This window comes from Panthera onca, chromosome B2 (genome assembly GCF_046562875.1).
Source record: "Panthera onca isolate mPanOnc1 chromosome B2, mPanOnc1 haplotype 2, whole genome shotgun sequence".
In the NCBI taxonomy this organism is placed as follows: domain Eukaryota; kingdom Metazoa; phylum Chordata; class Mammalia; order Carnivora; family Felidae; genus Panthera; species Panthera onca.
In genome coordinates, this window is record NC_138343.1 from 21,360,180 (window position 1) to 21,380,371 (window position 20,192).

General features: G+C 48.0%; 1 protein-coding gene across 6 annotated transcripts in view; it reads right to left on the bottom strand.

Moving 5' to 3' along the window:
* The window catches only part of RREB1 (ras responsive element binding protein 1), a 182,769-nt gene that overhangs the window by 123,055 nt on the left and 39,522 nt on the right, over positions 1 to 20,192 (bottom strand). For 2 of the 6 annotated variants that reach the window (XM_060614875.2, XM_060614868.2), the window contains exon 1: positions 10,063 to 10,535. The exons of 1 other annotated variant lie outside the window; for it this stretch is intronic. The gene's annotated coding sequence lies outside the window, so the exon portion shown is untranslated. Of the gene's footprint in view, positions 1 to 8,567; positions 9,357 to 9,377; positions 10,038 to 10,062; positions 10,537 to 20,192 lie in introns of those variants that run through there. 3 more of the 6 variants (XM_060614874.2, XM_060614869.2, XM_060614870.3) reach the window with 3 other exon arrangements.

Here is a 20,192-nt window from a genome sequence, read left to right on the forward strand (position 1 = left end):
TCAAAATAAATAAACTTAAAAAAAACATTTTAAAGGAGATCAGGTCTGATACTGACTCCCAACTTGATAGAATTTTAGGAAAAAGGGCTTGTCCTGAACAACAAACAGTTCTCAGAAACCTTATTTTCATGATTTAAATACAAATTAAGTTTAGAGATGTACAAGTGAAGTCTCTTTTAAATTATACTTAGTTTAAAATTTTAACTTAACAGTTTGATCCAATATAGGATTAACTAACCAAGTCATGAGAAATCTGTTTGAGATGTTCACTAGTTTTATGTAATTATCCCTCAAAACAGCAATTAAAAGCCCTATGATGGCAGAGAAATGACTTTTAAAAAATCTGTTTTCCATAGCAGAGAAGAAAATACATAAGCCTCCTCAGAAATAAGAGTTAGAATATTGTATCTGAGTGTACCTGCCAGATCTGAGCCTAAAATGACTTTTAAAAAATCTGTTTTCCACGGCAGAGAAGAAAATACATAAGCCTCCTCAGAAATAAAAGAGTTAGAATATTATATCTGAGTGTACCTGCCAGATCTGAGCCTAAACTCTAGTTATCAGGTAAGCACAATAGGAATACTTAAAGGTAAGGAATATAATTTTAATCAGCTAGGGTTTCATCTTATATGAAGGATACCAAGCCCCTCCACTATGCAGTTTAAAAAAATTATTTTAGGTACAAAAAGCTCCATCAGTAAAACACCTGTCTCTCACCCAATCTATCTGGTATCTCCCCTATCTTTGAAGCTATAATGCACCTCTTTTAAAAGAAACTTAAACACTTTTGAGATGATTTTGTCTATTCAGAAGTGGGTTTTTTAAAATAATAAAGTCTCAGCATAAAGGAAACTCCCCTAAAACAGTGAAATGATTCTTTCCATCAATATGATCTATACTCAACTTCCATCAAGTATATTCCACACACATGCACCCACAAATAAAGTGCAGGTTTCTGATCTGGTGTTTTGTTTTCAATCCAAGGAGTAGCGGAAAAAAGAAAAGTTAAATTATACACAGACCAACACTCCTATTAACTCATCCACTAATGAAACAAAAATCTAACTAAGCAGAGAAAATGGGCCTACACGTTGGAGCTCTGAAATGATTTTGGTCTTTGATCTGTGTGCCCATCTCTCCTATTTAATATAAACTTCAAACTAAGAGCCATGGAAAGTGGTTATAATTAGTAAGGGCCCTAGTGAGACAGCTTTTAGTGCAATCAGGCATTAACAAAGATTTTTTTTCTCTTTAATTTCCAGCAAATTAAGCTCAGCAAAGTTTTATTTTAAAATTTCCGTAATTCAAAATTCTTCTGCACCACTGTTCCCTTAACACCAAATCTCTGCATGATGGGTGTGCTAAAGACTCGTTTACTTCTGTTTCCTACTCACAGTCTGTACTGATATTTAGGACTTAGCTTCCAAATGTTATGTGCTCTTCTCCAACAATACCCTGCACTTCTACAAAAACTCTTGCTTTTGGTATGAGAAAATGGATCCAATCAACATACCTTATCAACTAAGCACCACTATGCAATCCTTGAGCTAGGTACAGAAGGTGGAAAAAAGAAGAGTTAAGTCCCCCCCTATTCTGGAGGTGGGGAAATACAGGTCAACAGGTACTTTATGACGGCCTGGACATCCTCTGGATGGAGGACCTGATTCTCCCTGCAAGAAGTGGTCTGAAAGAAAGAAGAAGAAAGAAAGAAAGAAGATCTAAGAAACGCTGTTTGCTAGAAGTGGATGGGGATGAGCCCGAATGAACAACCCATGCACACGCAGAAACAGTCGTGGTGCAGAAAAGTGGCAGGAGCCGAAACTAGAAAGAGAGTCTGGAAGCTGATGATGAAGGTCCTCGGGTGCCAAGCTGAGGAGTTTGGATTTCTTCCTGTAGACAACAGGGAGCCAAGAGATGTTTTTCAGCAGGCAAACACCATGTGCAGCTTGAGTTTCTGAGCAGAGTGAGGAGGATGAGCTGGAGCAGGGAATACAGGCGGCAGGAAGCTAATTGAGGAGGTGTTTGCGACATGATGAGGATCTGAGGTCAGAGTCCCAGGACAGACGTTTTGGGGAGGGTCTGGTCACTGAATTTAGGGGTCAAGACAGACACAAGGTGGGCAAAGCACTTCCTGGCCAGAAGACTGGGTGGATGATGCACCTCAGACCACCTTCTAGAAGTATGGGAGAGGACTTTTATTTTTACAAGTCACCTCTGGGGCACCTGCAGGTAAGCCAGGTGACAAAAGGTCCTGGCTGGGGAAAAGCTGTAAATGGAGACTGAGGGAGTTGCCGCTTTATAGGTTAGAGAGGGCAGAAAAGCACCAGAATCCACGGTTCCTATTACCTAGGAACAGGACAGCCACGGGGGTTTCAGAGCAGGTCACAGAGCAAGAGCAGCACAAACAGACGTGAACAGATGCTTACTGTCTACCCACAGGTTTAGGATGTAAAAAAAAAAAAAAAAAAAAAAAAGCTACCTTTCAGAGTCCTACATTTCTCTAAGGTCAATGGGAGCCCAGGCAATCTTAGGGGCAACTGGTACTTCCAGCAGACAGTCCTTCCCTTTCTAGAATTCAGTCTCCCTGTCTTCCTGCCTTTTTCTCAGCTCCTCACCTCCTGCCTGTGTGACAAAGCCCTGGCGGGGGGGCGGGGGGTGGGAGTGGAACAGGACAAGGGTCAGGCAAGTGGCACCCGTGGCCACAAGCTCACTCGACCTTTCTGGTCTGAGGAAATCCGGTTTAAAGTTCGTATACCACATTTTGGTTCTTGAGATCAACCACCTTTTCATGTGTGAGATCCAGGAGTCCCAAGAACATGAAAAGAACCCCCGTGCCTTCCCCCTCACTCCCTCCTGGTCTCTTTCAGCTATGGGAGCAGCCTGCCATCCATGCCCCTCGAGGGGAAACGTATGGACAGAAGGCCAGGTTCCAAAACACTGCCCCAGAGAGAGGGTGAGTAGTTATGTAAGAATTTTTGCAAAAACCTGAGGAAACAAAACCAGGGAGAGTTATCTTGCGCTTAAGAGTGCAAAAACGTGGACCGTCAAGCGCGTAAAGGCTAGTTCAAACACTGCGGGGGGGTGGGGGGGGGGGAAGACACTCAGCGTAACTTAAAACATGAGGGAAAACTGGCAGATGACAGCACCAGAGCAAGTTTCCCAATAACTGAAGAAGTGACTCGGAACAGCTTCCCAGTGCCAACGAATCTGGTTTGTTTTAGAAGCAGATGAGCTCTAGAACTTTTTATTTACCGTGGGGTTTTTAAGTATATTTAACGCCACTTAATGTCTTCCCCAGCCCCGAATTTTCTGTGAAACCTGGAATATGCCAGCCATGGTACCTCACAGGCATGTAATGGGAGCTTACTTGCTTTATGAAATTTCAGATCTCCAGATACATCACGTGTGCTACGCGGACTACACCCGGGCCACTTGCTCACACAACACAGGCCACAACTACTGTACCTTTAAAGCAGGAGTCTCAACCTCCACCTACTGACATCCTGGACTGGATAAGTCTTTGTTGTGAGGCCATCAGCTTGCACTGTGGGATGGAGAGCAGCATCCCCGGCCTCTCTACCCACTGAGGGCCAGTAGCACCCCTCCCCCCACCCCCACCCCACCCCCCAGCAAGGCAATCAAAAACGTCTCCAGACATTGCCAAATGCCCCTGGGGGCAAACCGCCAACTCTGAGATCCACTGCTTTCAAGGGTGAGTCCAAAGCTTTCCACGCCATGCCTTGTCCTTAATATCCATCCCTAAGTGAACTTCATTAAGAAAAATTTACTAGTTCTGTTTGTCTCTCGGCACCCAAAGCAGAAAGAAAAGTGCTGCGTTTCCCCAATTTGAACATAAACTGCCAGGCAAATTTTGCCTCAAGGGTTGGAGCTGTGCACAATTCTGGAAAGGAAATCCAGAGTGGATACCCACAAAGCTTCCTGAGCTCAAAATATACCACTTTCTTCCATATATAGATTTTGAGTTTCTGGAACATTTATTATTCTTACAACAATTCCAGGAGGTAGAAAACCTACTAAAAAAAAAAAAAAACAAAAAACAAACGTGTACAATCACATTCATCAACAGAGATGTGCCAAAGGCTAAAAAGTTTCTTTTTAATTGCCTTACATTTTCAAATCCAACACAGAATTATTGTGAAAAGGATCTGGTCTCGTTTACAACATGCGCGTGTGCACGCACACACAAATAGGCACGTATTCTTTGGAAGCTAAGCTGACTTTAAAAAGCAGGTGTTCTGTGCAGCTAGACCCGGGTTAGGCTTATTACCAGCCACAGAGTGGAAACTGGCACAGCTGTAAAATGGGTTAATATACCCACCTAACCCTCACCGTGTTTGTTGCTCTGAGGATAAAATCTGAATCTTTGTTAAACGGCCTTCACAAAAGCAGGGTGAAGACTTTGTCAAAGGTACATCCTCACAAAAACTGAAAATTTAGAAGCCATGAAACCACTAAAAGTCTCAAACATTCTTCTGACGATCCTACCCCACAGCCTCTGAAAAAGGGGGTTAAAAAGAGAGGAGATCCTAAGCAAGCCAGGGAAAAACAAATAGAGCCATTTAAAAGCTTTATCTAATTACCCCCACTGAGACTTTTTCACTGTAGTCTGGCTGGCTGACAAAGAAATGGGGGGGTGGGGGGCGGTGTTCACCAGGCTTTCTCTCCCTTATCAGGACCACCCGCCCTCAGGGAGTCTGAAAGGCCTCAGGTGAATCCAGCAAGGGCAGTCAGTACCCAGTGTCCCCAGCCTTGGGGACTTCACAGAAGCTTTCAAATTCTCTTAGCATTACTTGTTTGAATCGCACTGAACAAACATCTCCACCCTCTCCCACTTCTTTTGTCTCAAGCACCTAGTCACAGGCCACCACCTTCATTGATGGGCAGATTGGTTCACCTGTACCCTGAAGTACCATCAGAAACAAGATGCACCAGTAGCTGGAAGGAACAGCTCCCTGCGTCCTCCTCCCAGGCTTCCCTGCCTCTCCACCAACCAACATGGAGCTCCATCTCTGGCTCCAATCCACACAGGCTTCCCTTCATACCAACAGTGAACACCCAGAAGGTGATAAGAGAACCTTGAGCCCAGCACCGTTGATGACACTGTCCCACAGGGCAGCTACCATAAAAAGTCTGCCTCCCTTACTCATCTCCACTCCCGTCCCCCAACCCCCAAACCCTTCTTGATCTTCTACCTCAGTCGTGGTGAAAACAGAGCAGATGGTTTTCCTCTCTATCCTGCCTTCTACGGGAGTGGGGAAATTAAAAATAAGTGATGCATTTCAGAAAGCACATCGTATGCCTCCCTCTGTGTTTCATATGGTACACCTTTTACCTCTGATTTATGGGGAGGCCCCCCGGGGCATGGAACTCACAATCTGACCCCAGCGTTCTGAAGAGGGCCACAGCTATTTCTTCTCAAAAATCACTTTCTAAGTCTGAGAAAGAGAACTCATTTACCCTGCCCCCCCATAAAGAACCCATCCAATTTCTTAATTATATTTGGATATAAAAAAATGTTACTCAACTTTGCCTGTTCAGTAGGTCAGATGTACACAAACAACTCTGAGGCAGGGAAACTTTTGACTTATAGCAGGCTTGCCTTTCAACCAAGAGATGATGGTTACCAACCTTGGCTTCTGTTAGATTTCAACTATTTTATCTCACTGTACAACTTCAAGATCCTTACACATACTTAAGGCAGAGAACCTTACGTAAATCATATTGCTTTCTATTTTCTTACATTTGGTCACCCTTCCAAAGATACGCTAAACCTAATACGATTATTTTCTAAAAGGTATGATAAACTGGGCTGAAAAAACTGAGATGGGGAGGTGGAATCCTATCAAAACCTAATCTAATCTCAGGAAAGGGGGAAGAAAACTATTGTCCTGTTATCAGAAGGGACTATATTGCATACTTTCTATTGATACTATATTGCATTTCTATCTTTTGAATGCAAATCTGGTTAATAAAGATGACAGTAAGACATCACTTTCTGGATTAGCTAGATTTTCCAAAACAAACTAACCTGTTATGAATAAATGCAGTAAGGTGGTGTTACACACATATATCCTCAATCCTCAGGAAGGCAAGGTTTAACCTGAACACACGGGTATCAGACAAGAAGTCCGCCCAGACAAGCTGCCATCTGACACCAGAGTTGGTCAGAGAGCATGAACTTCAATTAAAAGACACTTATAAAAGAAAGAGAGATTATTTAAATATGATAACAGAAACAAAACAAACTTAACAGCCTACCTTGCTAGGTCAGAGGACAGGGATGATTCAAAAATTAATTAAATCTAGTAAATAATGTAAAACAGGGAAGGACTCCCTTTCAAAAATGCTTTGGTTAATTTTAGCATCCTTCTGTTTAGCTGCTTAGCAACCCTTATCCTATGACCTTTTAAGCACCACCTACTTTTCAGAAGGATAATGAATAGAAACATCAAAAGGATTCACTTCTGACTGTTTCTAGAGAGCACATTTAACCAATTTTTGTAGGAGTTAAATTTATATTAGTTATATCATACAAAACCCTAAAAGGGTAGGATTTTTTTTTAACTTCATTCACCAGGAATCTTCCTCTGCTGAAGGTAATAAATGATATTAACAACTGAGCTTAAAGACGGCAAAGATTTCCAAACTGACCTGAGAAAGTGGATCAACACAGCAGTTAAAAATTGAAGAGTAAAAAATGCGAGCCACATAATGGCAACTAGCTATTGCCTGACAATACAGCAGAAAACCAATAAACAACTTGATCAGATGCACACTGACAAGGTAGATTTATTTTCCTTCTTCAACATTCTATACCTGTGCTGGATGCAAATAAGATCTCAGGAGTCGGCCTGGAGATATCTAAAATAAAAGACCCTTCAATCAAAAGGTCACTTGTTGGATGATGTAAATAGTTAGGAATGGATGCACCACCTGTGCCAGCTGAGTCAGACCCATCTTCCCCATCACATAACAAACACTTGTCTGCCATCAGGGCTTAGGCTCTGAATTTCTGATGAGAAATTAAGGAGTATCTAGAAAAACGTAGAGACTGATATGCCATGTAACAGTAAGCATCAGCAGCAGTTTTTTAAGAGTTATCACATAACCAGCAAACCCTTTAAAAACAAAACATACAAAAATGCAACCTGTTTAGCAGTATTTTTAAGAATGATAAAACAGTGCAAGTTCATTAACAGCCTAAAATGGAGCACAAGCTAAACAAATAACTAAATCAAAGGGCTCTCCCTTTCTTTTGTAAAAGTGGGGGTGGGTGGGAGGGAAGGTGTTTTTTCACACATTTAAAACTCGATAAAAGACATTCAAATGTTTAATTCATCAGTGTAACCAAAGCTCAAAACACATCAAAGCAGGATCCATCAGCAGGTACCCAGAGAGCTCCTTCCAAAATGCAAAGGTAAAACACAAACAAACAACAACAACAACAACAACAAACCAGACATTAGTGGCTCACCGGTGCATAAATTATTTGAACACTAATTTCGGACCCATTTCTTCAAAAGTTCTGTGTAACAACTGGAGGGAGCACAGAACTAAATGTTTAAGAAAAGAAAAAAAAGTTTAAGTCAGGGCTCCAGCCTCCAACTTAGACTTCCGGGTTGCACTATGTCTTAGAACCATACCTGCCTACTCGAAAAAGCACCAGGTCTAGAGGATGCTTCTAAGGGCTATGGGTGGAGGGGGGAAATAAACAACCAAAACCCAAGAAAAAGCATTCTTTGCTTTGCAGTTCCCTTTTCTCCACCTTCCACTTCAACTAAACTTATTTCAGAACACACTCATGCGCATGCACAGACCACTTCGTGTCTAAAAGAAAAAAAGCTCTCAAAAATATGGGATGCACATTAGCAACTCAGCCTTTTGCAGAAATCATCTCAAGTCTCCTCTTAGAGACCGAAATACCTCGCTATTTCCAGCATCCCTATCCAACAGACAAACTTTATTTCCATTGGCGTTTACAAGGCTAAGCTTAAATCTAAACTCTGAAACAAGCACGAGGGTTACTTTTTCTGATGAAAACCCTCAGACAGGGTTTTCAGCACACCAAAAAAAGTTATACTTTTTATTCACCCTTCTATCTCTCTCCACCACCACCACCATCCCCCCAAAAAGAAGAAAAAAACTCCAAAGTGCCCCGAATGTGTGCTGCTGCTGGCTCTGAAGCCGTGTAGAATTTCGTAATGGAATGTGAACTGCTCGTCCGGATCTGGGCTCACGTTCTATCTTCTAACCAGTAAGGAGCGAGGGAGGGCAAATCTGCTGAGCAAGGAGAAATACTTTCCTCCTCTTTTATAACCCATCACGGATGCATCGCGGACGCTGGACGCGAGCTGCACGCGGCGCCTGTCAACCCGCCCACCCGCTAGCCGGTCCCCGCGACCCCGGGGTCCTCGTGCCCCCTGCGCCCCTCCCCTGCCCGGGGCCGCCCCCGCCCTCTCTCCCCCCCCCTCCCCCCCGCCTTGCCCGCCCGAAAAGGAAAGTGGCCCAGCCGAGAAGTGGGCTCGGCCGCCGCGTCCCGCACTCACGAGTCTGCTCCGGCCCCGTGAGCGGCCGGGGAGCGAGTCACCACATCCTCGACGCGACCCTCGGCCCCTTCCAGAAAACACGCCGCTTCCCAGGGAGGGGGCCGGCGACGGGAAGGACCTCCCCTGCTCCTTAGCAACCATTAAGGTCGCAGTTTCCTAAGAGACCGCGAGTGGGGAGGGGGCGCGGGGGGCCGGGCTCGAGGCCGGGTGGGGGGGGGGGGGCTGCACTGGGTCCCCTGCCCCTCGACGCCGGCCCTCCTCCCCCACCCCCGCCCCGGCTCGGCGCTGCGGGCCGGGATGGGAGGAGGACGGGAAGCCCCAGAACTCGGGAAAAATTGGTCCAGCGGGCGGCGGACAAAAGTTTCCGAGCGCGCTCCACAGCTGGGCGGCGAAGCGGGCCCGGCGGCCGGCCCCGCCTCGGATGCTCCCGGCCTCCTTCCTGTGCTCGTGACGGCGCCGGGTGCCGAGGTTCTCCCCCCCCCCCCCCCCACCGCGATGCAGGCTCCGCTCCACACCGATGGCTCCCACGAAAACACGTACACCGCCAACGGAAGGGGCCAGGGAACAATACGCGCGGACACGGCTCCAGCCCCCTCCTCCCCCCGGTCACCCGGGGACGGTGGTCGGCGTGACCCCCAGCCAGGAGCGGGGGACGGGGGAGGGCGCAGGGTTGCCCGCGGCCCCCTCCCGGCCGGCGCCGTCCGCCAGGGAGGATCAAAGTCCGCGGAGCTGGGCGCGGCGGATGCTCCCACCGCGCAGCCCCGAGCGGGCACCCCCGAGCGAGCACCCCAGGCGGGCACCCCCGGATACCTTGCGGCGGCGGGCGGGCGCCGTCATCTCCGCGCTTCTCGGCCCGAGAGGGACTCGAAAGTATGTAGGAGAAAAGTTTCCCCTCCCACATGGGGGGGAGGATGTCGGGGGAGAGAGGGCGGAAGATGGAGAGCAGCGCTGGGAAGATGTTTCTGGCCGGCGGTGCGCGCACCATCCGAGTCCCCGCGGTGCTGGTTAAAAATAAATTCCGCGGCGGGCGCGGCGGCGCGGGTCGGGCCGGATTCCTGCGCTCGGACGGCTAATATGGATGCGCATCAGGTCCTGGCGGCGGGGCGCTGCGGCGGCCGCGGCGGCTCGCGCTGGGAGCTGGTTGGCAGAGCCGGCAGCTCGGGAAGGGGAAAAGGAGCGGAGGAAGGGGAGGAGGAGGAGGAGGAGGGGGAAGAGGGGAGGAGGAGGAGGAGGAGGAGCGGCCCGGCGCGCAGCCCGAGGGGAGAGGGCTGCCCAGCTCATCCCCGGCCGGCCCCAACGCCCCGAGCGCACGTAGCGCGGCGTGGGGCGCTCGGGTCCTCGGCTCCGGGGAACGCCGAGTTGAAAAAGTACAACGCGCTCTGCACACTTCACCCTCCCCATCCCCAAAAGTTCTTTAAAAGGTCGCTCCCGCTCAGCCCTAGACATCTCGCTGCCACCCGAGTACCGGGAGCCTGAACCCCGGGCGCGTACTTACGGCCGGGCAGGGCGCTTGGCTCCCAGGCATGATGCAGTGGGGACCGGTGGGCTTCGGGGAGAGAACGAGGAGAGATGCAAACTTGTTCCGGAAAAGGAATCAAAATGGCGTTTCTGGATGTGCAAAGTTCATCAACTCCGCAGTCACTTCCCCTCCTCCTCTTCTCCCACAGGGAGGGAGGTGGGCGAGGAGCTGGCGACCCCGGCGCCCCAGCCGTCGTCCCGGCCCCCGCCTCGGCCCCCCGCCCAGCTTCTTCGCCCGCACGCTCGGAGACTCGCTCTCCCCCTCTCACCCTGATAAGTAGACACATCACGTGTTGCTCCTGCGAGTCTCCTGGGGACGTGTTACTGAGCGGCGGCGGCGGCGGCTCCAGCTGGGGGGTGGGGGGGATCCGCGGTACCCGCGGGTCCCCACCGCCGCCCCCACCCCGATTTTAGCGGGGTGACCGCAGTTTCCATCCCGGGATGGATGGAGGTGGAGTCCCCCACCCCACCCCCACCGCAGCCCCAGGTTTGCCCCACGCCCTCCGCCGGCGCCCCGGGCCAGGGGAGGGCCGGGCCGCCCCAGGGGAAGGGTCTGGGCCGCCGCAGCTGAGCGCGATCCCGATCGGCCCTGCGCTCGCCGGACGGCCACCTTCGAGGACCACCGCGCCCCCTCCCCGGCAGCCCCTCACTTGCTGGCAACTCCCCGCCCCCGGCTTTCCATCACTTCACTCCATGGTTTGTTTCACTATTTTAACGGAGGAGACGGATAGGCAGCGATGCCCGGGAGGCGCGAGAGGGGCGCCCCGGGGGCCGACAGGGGGTAGCATGGGGGTCGGGTTCCCCCGCCCGGCGCCGCCCCGCTCGGTCACGGAGGCAAACGGGAGGGTGAGCCCCACCCGCGCCGTTCCCTCTCCACGCGGTCCTCGCTCTGCATCCAGGTGGGGCGAGTAGATGATGGGGCAAGAGATTAAGGAACCAGCGATTCACCCCGCCCCCAACTTCGGGCTGTTTCCCCGAGCCCGGTCCTTCTAGCGCTGGGGCTGCCGCCCGGGAGCGTATTCTCCGTCCAACAAATTCAACTCTGACCGGCTTTTGTCACCTTCCCTTCCCCACACTCTACAATTGAGGCTTAAGCGGGGGTTACCTCGCCCCCAAGGGGCTGAGGATGGCACAGGCTCCTACCGCCGCTGTGTCCCCACCCCGCGACGGCACGGGCTGATGCTGTGTCATCCACGTCGCCCTCCGAGGCACCAGGGAAGCCACACGCAATATCTCTTTCTTTCAGAGGGCTCCTGTTTCAACTCTGAAAAGTAGGGGCCCTCTTCGGAGCTGCTTGCTCTCCATCCCCAAGGCGGCGGCTGCCACCATGCTTCAGCGTGGCTGTGGCGGCCCAAGTTATCACCGAGCCCCAGAGAAACCAGGCCTGGGCTGTGCTTCCTCCAACAAGCAGCTGACATGTTTCCCACTGTTAATACTTTTCCAACCGGGGTTCTGAGAGGAGCCTTCTCTCGCCCTTAGGAAACCTGTTTAGACAGGGGTGATTGTGGTTTTGGAAAATAAATGCCCCCCTGCCCCCAGTTTCTGAGAACAAACGTGCCTCCTAAATAGTTGTAGAGAATACTACTGTAGAATTGGGCGTTTGAGACCAGTTAGGCAAGACGATGTTATAGGTACACAAAGCTGCCTACTCTGTACTTACTATGACCTTTGACCCTGGCTCTACCACACCAGCTCCTCTGAGGACACTTGCATGCCATACAAAGTTGTAAGCCCCATCATGGGCCTTTAATTTGTGGCCTTCAATGGAATTCAGGTTTTCGGGGCTGCAGATGGAAAGAAGTGTCTATCTAGGGATGGATTAAGGATTCTGGCCAAGATAGAATTCTACAGAACCAAGCAAAAGCAGTTGGACCATTAGCCTGGAGATAAGTAGGCTGAACCACTGCCCAAGAGGGAACTGATTCAGCTGCTTGCTTCTCTGACGTCCGGAATCACCAACATTAAGTTTTCAGAACCTGTTAGGTTTCCCAGGGTCTGCTGTTTACTGAGGAAAACTCTACTCAGAGAAACTTCAGCACTTGCATTTTCCTATGCACCACCCCCCACCCCCTGACTCCACATCCCCAAGTGTGTTTATCAAGTGCTTTTGTGAAGACAGGCATGCCTGAGGAGGAAGTGAGCAGGTCTCTAAGCAGGAGTAACAGTTCACATGGTCACCATAGAATTGTGTCTGGAGCTTCCGAGTTGTAGTGTGTTCCACTAAGAAGGCAAAGGAAGGGCCAGGTAGGGAATGCTAGTTTATTTACTTGCCTTGCCTCAAGATTCCAGTCTCCCCAGCAAGTGGTAGGTATTGCATAGGAACATCAAAATTGGAATTTTGCTTGTAATTGAGCTCATTCTGTAAAATACACTCAAACCTGCAAAGCTACATGAATTTTTACGACAAATCACTACCTTTATAATGTCATCTAGATAATTCTGGCAACTAAAAACAGTTTAAAAATAACATAAAAATTAAATTTTAGGGGCGCCTGGCTGGCTTTTCAGTAGGGAATGAAACTCTTTTTTTTGTTAATTTTTTTTTTTACATTTATTTATTTTTGAGAGACAGAGAGAGGCAGAGCACAAGTGGGAGAGGGGCAGAGAGAGGAAACACAGAATCCAAAGCAGACTCCAGGCTCTGAGCTGTCAACAAAGAGCCCGACTCAGCTTGGACTCTGAGCCAGAGGCTTAACCGACTGAGCCAACCAGATGCCCCAGGGCATGCGACTCTTGATTCAAGCCCCACGTAGGGCCTGGAGCCTACTTAAAAAAAAAAATAAATAAATAAAAATTGAATTCTAATGATACTGGGTTCTGTGTTCATCTTTTCTAGCTAATTAATAAATTTGGAGTCAAATGACTTGTTCAAAGTTCTGTTTGTTCATATTCATATAAATATCATTTATCCAACAAATATTTATTGAACATCTAATAGGAAAAAAGAGTCATGCTATCAAAACCACAATGAGAAAGATGCCTCTCCACACCCACTTAGGATGGCTAGACTCAAAAAGATAAATACTAACAAGTGTTGACAAGGATGTGGAGAAATTGAAACTCTCCTACATTGCTGGTGAGAATGTAAAATGGTGCAGCCACTTTAAAAACAGCTTGGCAGTTCGTCAAAATCCTAAACATAGCGTTACCATATGACCCAGCCATTCCACTTCTAGGTACATACACAACAAATGAAAACATATCCACACAAGAACTGGTACACAAATGTTCACAGTAGCATTATTCATAATAACTAAAAAAGTGGAAACCCAAATAACCACCAATTGATGAATTAATAAAATGTGATATATCCATACATGGAATATTAGTCAGAAGGAATGAAATAGTGATACATGCTACAATGTGATCAACACTGAAAACATACTAAATAAGCCAGACCCAAAAAGGCAAATATTGTATGATTCTGTTTATATGAAATATTCAGAATAGGCCAATATATAGAAACAGAAAGTAGACTAATGGTTGTGGAGGGTTGAGAGTTTGGGGGGATTTGGGGATTGACTACTACCGTGCATGGGGTTTCTTTCCGGGGTGATGAAAATGTTCTAAAATTGATAGTGGTGATGGTTGCACAACTGAATATACTAAAAAGCCACTGAATTGTACACTTCATTTTTTCTAAGTTTATTTTATTATGTTTTTATTTTATTTCTGAGAGAGAGAGAGAGGGAGAGAGAGAGCAAGTGGGGAAGGGGCAGAGAGATAGGGAGACACAGAATCTGAAGCAGGCTCCAGGCTCTGAGCTGTGGGCACAGAGCCTGATGCGGGGCTTGAACTTACAAACCGTAGGATCATGACCTGAGCTGAAGTCAGATGCTTTAACCTACTGAGCCACCTAGACACCCCAAGTTTAAAGAGAGAGAAAGTACAGAAGGGGCAGAGAGAGGGAAAGAGAGAATCCCATGCAGGCTCCACACTGTCAGTTCAGAGCCTGATGCAGGGCTCAAATTCACCCACTGCGAGATCATGACCTGAGCCAAAGTCGGACCCTTACCCAACTGAGCCACCCAGGTGCCCCTGAATTGTACATTTTAAGTGGGTGATTTGTACAGTAAGTAAGTTATATCTTGATCAAGCTGATATGCTTATACATCAAGAAATTGTGCTAGATTCTCTAGCAGAGAAGTGATGCAAAAATGGATAATTCATATCCATTGCCTTAAAATAATTTATAGTCTAATCTCTGCATCCATATGAAGTAAGCATGAAATGCAAACCAACATATTAAAAACCATTAAGTTGGTGCGAGATTCAGGGGCTCAGAGAAAAGAGATCTCTTCTAGTAAGAACAATCAGGGAAGGGCAGCTGGGTGGCTCGGTGGGTTAGGTGCAACTCTTGATTTCAGCTTGGGTCATGATCTCATGGTCACGGGATCAAGCCCTACAACAGGCTCTCTGCTAGGCCTAGAGCCTGCTTAAGATTCTCTCTCTCCCTCTTCTTCTGCCCCTTCCCTACTCACATTCTCACACACTGTCTCTCTCAAATAAGTGAATAAATAAACAAACAAACAAAAAACAATCAGGGAAAGCTTCATGGAAGAGAAAGCCAATGGAGTTGAGCCATGGAGAACAGCTAGAAATTTTGCAGATGGAGATTGGGATTAGAATCAGCAGATGCAAAGGCATGATTGTAGCAAGTCATGGGTCCTGTTCACAGATCCGGATGGCATCTAGTATGGCTGGATTATGACATATACAGGGATATGCAGGTGACATGACCAAAAAGGTAAACAAGCTGAGGCTCTACCACAAGGAATTTTGAATACTATCCATGGAAAACCTCAGGTATGAGGGCCTGAACTAGGGTAGGGGTAGAGAAGGAATGGAGAACAGAAGATCAAGAACCACTTCAGAGGAAAGCCAGAAAAGCAACTGGTGGACCAGGGATGGGGGTGTAAAGGAAGCAAGGGCCCTGATGATGCCTGGGTCTTAGGTGACTGAAGGAAGGACTGACAAAAAGAGAAAGTCAGGGGTAGAAGCCCATTCGAGGTGGAAAGTGACAGAGCAGGGGATACTGAACTCGAGGTGGGGATAAATGGGAACCATAGTTTTCTGTGCTATGCAAAGGAAGAGAATCAAGAAGGAGGAGGAGGTGGACATTGGAGAAGGCTGCATGGATGAGGTGACATTCACGGAAGCTCACGAGATATGTAAGGTGTCCCCTAGGCAGAGAGGAGGGGGCAGGGCACTCCAGACACAGGGAGCAGCAAGTAGTAAGCACAAGGGCACAGAGGCGGAAAACAAGGTCAGTTTCCAGAACTGCAAATACCTCACTCTGTGGCTGGGGCAGAGGGAGGAGGGGAGGTGGCAAGAGATGGAGCTGGAGAAATAGCCAGTGGGCAGGACCGCTAAGAGCTCTGGGCACCTTGCGCTGACTTGGACTTTATCCAATGGTGAGGCCCTGAAAGGCTTAAGGAGGAAGGCAGACAGAGCCTCCCTCCGAGGACTGTGGAGAAGGGTCTGGAAGACTTGAGACAGGAAGGCTAGTTAGGGATTAACAGAAGAGTCTGCCTAAGAAATACTGAGGACCCAGGGAGCCCTGGCTGTACAGGTAGGGAAGAATGGACTAATTGGAAATACAGTTAGCATGTAGATTCCCCAGAACTTGACCAATTTGATATGAGAGAAGGGAAAAGAATCCCTCTGGAGCTGTGACCAAAAGGTGTGGAACCGAAAGATAGGAAATCACGGCAGCCATGGTGGAGTGATGACAGCAAAAACAGTGGGACAGGTGGAGGGACTAGACCAGGTAGGAGATGTTACAGAAATGAAACTCACTGGGCTTGGGCCCAACTGGTTGTGGCATGAGAAGAAGGGAGAATTAAAGAAGACTTCTTCCCTGAGCTCAAGTTTGGTACCTGGGTGGGTCCTGGGTCCACTGACCAGCGACGTGACTGGTGGCGAGAGGGGGTGGTCCGTGGAAGATGAGAGGAAGCTGGAACCAGGGAGCAGGCCCGAAGACACATCTTAGGGACAGAGCGAATGGGCAGCAAAAGCTAGAGGCTGAAGCCAAGGGAGAATGCCCGCAGTTAGGTGGGTGATGAGGAAGTGACAAGTGGGCTCTCTCTCTCTTTCTTCCTCTAAAGAAGCAAAAGAGCCAAGGAAGTAAGGGCTGTCAAGGGAAAAGATGGTCAACAGTGTTAAAATACAGAGAAATCAAGGCAAAGGGCCCAAAAAGGAATGAAGTCGGTAAGTTGATTTGAGAGCACAAGGCAGGGCCAGCACACAGGCGCTTCCAGAACCACTGGAAGAGGAGGGGAAAGCCATGCTCTGTTGAGAAGTTAGGTGATGAAGGGAAGGGAGAGAAAGGATCAGAGCAGCTAGTATTTACCGAACCCCTACTATGTGCCAGGCACTGTTCTGAGGGCCTCATGTGTATTATCTTGCTTACCCTCTCCACCCTTCAATCTGGGAGGTGCCCTTATCATCCCTGTTCTGTAACTGACAAAACCGAAGCAGAGTCCCAGTGTCACAAGGCTGAGATGCACACCACACTATCTGACCCCGGAACCCACTCTTTTATTGTTGTTGTCCACCAATTCAGAATTGAGTGGTCTGCTAACAAAAAATGCCTACTTGATTGGACTAATCTCAATAAAATGCTCTTGATTTGCAGAAAACCATTGTCTGTGCAGTTGTTTTTACAAGGATTTAATTAGCAAGATAAGTCAATGTACAACTTTAATTTTTTTTTTTTTTACCATTTATTTTTGAGAGACAGAGAGAGAGATGAGTGGCAGAGGGGCAAAGAGAGGGAAACACAGAATCCAAAGCAGGCTCCAGGCTCTGAACTGTCAGCATAGAGCCCAACGTGGGGCTTGAACCCATGGACCACGAGATCATGACCTGAGCCCAAGTTGGATGCTTAACCAACTGAGCCACCCAGGCACCCCAATGCACAGCTTTAAGATGGCTAGTTTGGTTTATAACCATCCACTCTTCACAAAAGCCTCAAGCACAAACTCTTTCTGTTCTCTAAGTACTATGCTCTGTATGTACAGACAACATTCTAAAGCTATAGCCTGATATTTTGTATACCCAGGACAGCGAGGCTGAAGATGATGTAGCAGAATCTACACTCTTAATGTCTATACCACTGGTTCTCAGCTGCAGTGATTCTGACCCCACCCCCACCCCTACCGGGGGATGTTCAGCAATGTCTGGAGACACTTTTCATTGTCACAGGTTGGGGGAAAAGTACCACTAATATCTATGGGTAGAGGCCAAGGATACTTCTTAACATCCTACAAGGCACAGGACAGCACTCACAGCAAAGAATTACGTGGCCCCATATGGCAATACTGTCAAGGTTGAGAACCCTTGCTTGATGGTGCCTTGAAGATTATCTCGAGGAATATCAGCGTCCAGGAAAGAGGTTTTAGAATGGGTAAACCACCCAGACCATTTATGTCACCAGGAAAGGAATGTGGATCCACAGAGGGAGAGAATACAGATATATGAAATAGAAAACAGCTTCTGAAGGAAGGTGTGTGTGTGTGTGTGTGTGTGTCCATGGCAGAGAGATAGGCCTTGCAGGAAAAGAGGGATACTTCCTATTCTATGACAGGAGGAAAAAGAAAAAGAATACTAGGAGCATACTGAGAGATATTGCTGGGAAACAGGCAAGTTGTGGGGCTTCACACCTGATGGTTTTGAATACAGAAAAGGGGCAGAGCCAGACAGCAAGCCGAGGAGCATGGGGCTGAGGCTTGAAGAGAGAAGACATTGAGGAGTTGGTGGTAGAAAAATTCCGCTGTTTTAGCTTCAATGCCATGGAGCCACAGAGGAGAGAAAACATATGGTAGGGATTATGGACAGTTGGAAACTGAAATGACTAAAATCCATCACAAGGGAGGTGACACTGAGGGGGCAGGGTCTGAGAATCAGGAGTGGTCGTGGCCATGGAGGTGAGGGGGCAAAGCAGGGGAGAGAGCGAGGAGGGTGCAAAGGACTGAGGGGGGCTGAGACTAGGGAAGTGGACAAAGGCTCAGGAGAAAGAGGAAAAAAGGGACAGAGCAGAAATTCCAACCACGGGGTTGAAGGACATGGAGAAAGCTATGAAGAAGGGCCAGGACATGAGTCCTTGACAAGGAGGGTCTTGTCACTGAAAATGAAGGAGGGGACAGGCTCGAGAGGAAAATCATGGAGTTGGTTCCTCAGGATATCTTGAGGGAAGTGTGTCTGAGAGATGAGTACGTGACCCGCACAAATGAGAAGAGGGGGCCATAAGCAGATGGCACCAAAGTCAGAGGAGGTCTTGCGGGCTAAATTGGGTCTCCCCCAAACTTACATGTCAAAATCCTAGTCCCCAGGACCTCAGAATGTGACTGTATTTGGAGATATGGCCTTTACTGAGGTAATTAAGGTTAAATAAGGTCATAGGGAAGGGCCCTGGTCCAATAGGACTGGTGTCCTTGTGAAAAGAGATTAGGACACAGATACACACGGAGGGAAGACCATGTGAGGACACAGGGACAAGGCGTCATCTACAAGCCAAGGAGGAGGCCTCGGGAGGAATCATTCCTGACGGCACCTTGATTCCAACTTCCAGTCTCCAGACCTGTGAGATAGACATTTCTGTCGTATATGCCCCCAGCGCATGGCACTTTGTTATGGCAGCCTGAGCCGACTGATACAGGAGGGAAGGATGTGAAAAGATGGTGAGTGTGGCACGGAAGGGACAGCAGAAAGTGTGTTCCTAGACTCCACGGCCTCCTTTGTGAGTTGGGAGAACTAGTCTCCTGGAGGAAAGGCTTTTAAAGGAAGTGATGTCCCTAAAAACAAACCAAGTTTCCATCCAGGTGCAGAGGGAGGGGAAGCACCATGGAGGAGTCTGTCTCAGAACAAGGGGGTCTGCGTCTTCAGTGGATTGCACACCTCTTGTAAGTGGGGACTTGCCCTGCTAACAATTTCTCTGCCCCAGTGCTAGTACAGGGACTGGAATATTGCAGGTTCTTAAGGAATCTCTCTCTCTCTCTCTCTTTTTTTTTTTTTTTTTTTTTGCAAAGTGTGCAGAGGTGGAGGGATGGGAATGACCTGGGAACACAGGGAACCTGGGGGCACAGGGAAGCTTCTTTGCCCAGGAAGGGGTTGGCCCAAGAGTGACACGTACAGCAGAAAGCTGACAGGCAGGTGGAGAGATGTCCTTTAGAGTTTCCAAATCCCGTTAGTAATGCAGTCGAATAAAGTCTCCCTCTCAGACAAGGAGCACAGTCATAGGGATAGGCTACTGAGAACACCTTCATACAACTTCTGTTATCCCAAATACATTAGCTACTCAGATAACTAGAGGGATGCATTATTTCTGGTGGCTGACAGTTTTGCCTTTATATGTGAACCATTTGGAGTAAAATTAAAAAAAATTTTTAATGTTTACTTATTTTTGAGATAGAGAGAGACAGAGCATGAGCAAGGGAGGGGCAGAGAGAGAGAGGCAGACACAGAATCTGAAGCAGGCTGCAGGCTCCAGGCTCAGCTGTCAGTACAGAGCTGTCAGTACAGAGCCCGATGTGGGGCTCAAACTCACGACCACGAGATCATGGCCTGAGCCGAAGTCAGATGCTCAACCAACTGAGCCACCCAGGCGTCCCATGGAGTAGAATTTTTTTCTAAAATGTACTATGCACTGCTTGCTTTTTCTCCCTCTGCTAAAAAAGTCAGAAAGTTAACATAGGAACAAAAGGGCAGTATTGTAAACTTCAAATATTATATTGGATTGTCATACAAACATAACTTCTTATAAGAAAGATTTATACTAGGCCCAGAATGATCCCATCCTCAAGAAACTCTTCATCCTTGAAGGTATGTAATAGCTATTTCCTAGCATACCTTTAGACTCCACAGTAAATTCCAATTTGAGTTTTTGCCTGCTCTTTCTTATTTTTCCTCCCTCCTTATCTGGCTATCCCTAGTCCCTTCTTTCTGAATTCAGTGTGCCTGCCAATAGCAACCTCCTCTTCCGTTTCTAATTGATCAATTCCAATCCACAGTGTTAAGAAACTGGATAACCAACACTGCCAGAAATGTGTCGAAAGTCAGCCTGAAGCCCAGCACCTCTTTTGCTGCCCAGAAGCCAGCAGTTGCTTA